Genomic DNA, 1603 nt, shown 5'->3' on the forward strand with positions numbered 1-1603 from the left:
GTTAGTAGGCCCTGGCCGAAAGCGCAGCATGTGAAAGGTATAGATAAAAGTTATCGTTGCAGTCAGTACTGTGTAGTTACTAGTAGCTGGATTTAAGCTCGAAGTGAGACACTGTTGGTGAAACTTCATCATGAGAACGTCACAAGCTGATCACGCTCTATGATATGACTAGTATTATGTTGCTTATAGTAGGCTAAGCGCAAGCCGAAACATCAACATGTGAAAGTCGTAGAATTTTGCGATCAAACTGTGGCTAGTACTTTGATGATGCTTGTAGCCAACCGAATTGGTTGAAAAGCCCAATAAGTAAGCTAACTTGGGAGAGCTTGTTGGAAACCAAATGCTACTAGATTGGTCCAAATACATCCTTCAACAGGGGATCACTTGGCTCGCTTTACGAAGAGGAGCACAGCTATATGTGTTAATTCGGTATGAATCGCAAGATTTGTTTACCGACCTCTCTAACGCAAAAGGCGGTCTCGGCTTCGGCTGTTGACTGCGTCCGATTCAGGGTTATATAACTCTCGATTGAACACATTGATGTTCTATTGTTGGTGCTTCCAATAAAATTGGAACACTTAAAGCAGAACCGATTCAAATAATAGCATTCTGATCAATGATTGCATTCCTTGATCAAGAACTGCTGGAGTCATTGTGATGGCGAATTTTCTTCATAAGAAAATTGCAAAGAGACGGAACTTAATGAGACTAGTATTATGTTGTTTCTAGTAAGCGGAAGCTGAAACAGCAACATGTGAAAATCAAGTTTTGTTCAATGATCTCGAGGCGATAAGTACTATGAAGCAACTAGTAGCCTAAGCATGACTCAGATTTGAGACAGTCAAAAAGACTGGCGAAACTTCTTCACATGAAAGTTACATAGAGAACTACAAATGTATACAGCGAGTATTATGTTGTTTCTAGTAGGCGAAAGCTGAAACATCAACATGTGAAAGTTGTCTGCAAACTGTAGAACGATATGTGATTAGTACTGTGCTGTTACTAGTAGCCAGTCTGACTGTAGAAGCCAAGACAAAGGGAAACTAATGCATCTGAAAAGGACAAGTTATGGAAAGGTATGCACGATAAGTATTATGTTGTTTCTAGTAAGCGGCAGCTGAAACATCAACATGTGAACGTCGTTGTGTACAGTAACCTAGAACTATATAGTCCTTAGTAACGTGCATTTACTAGTACCTGTAATTGGTATTCAGACTCAGGCAGTTTGGAATAGTTTGGCAAAGATGCACCAGAGAAAACTGGGATTTGATACAGAAATTGTTGAATACAAGTATTATGCTGCTTCTAGTAGGTTGAATCCGAAACATCAGCATGTGAAAATTGAAAACATTTCTGGTTCGAATTGTCACAAGTATTTGGTGATCTGAGTAGCCAAACTCACTACAACGCCAATTGAAGGCAAAAATTCTCAACGGGAAAAGCTATTCTCATTGAATGAGCTAACAAGACGAGTATTATGTTGCTTCTAGTAGGCGAAAGCCAAAACATCAACATGTGAAAGTCTTGCTGAACAAATTTAATGTTGTTGAGCTCAGTACCGTGTGAATTAGTAGCCATAATTGGCGAGCGAAAATTGAACTGG

At 39.6% G+C, this 1603-nt stretch overlaps 1 pseudogene; it reads left to right on the plus strand.

Annotated features, from left to right (window-relative positions):
- Window positions 1-364: 364 nt before the first annotated feature.
- Window positions 365-516, plus strand: LOC142357452 (5.8S ribosomal RNA; annotated as a pseudogene).
- The last annotated feature ends 1087 nt before the right edge of the window (window positions 517-1603 follow it).

Source organism: Convolutriloba macropyga, unplaced genomic scaffold (genome assembly GCF_964194025.1).
Source record: "Convolutriloba macropyga unplaced genomic scaffold, txConMacr16.3 SCAFFOLD_6323, whole genome shotgun sequence".
NCBI classification, from domain to species: domain Eukaryota; kingdom Metazoa; phylum Xenacoelomorpha; order Acoela; family Convolutidae; genus Convolutriloba; species Convolutriloba macropyga.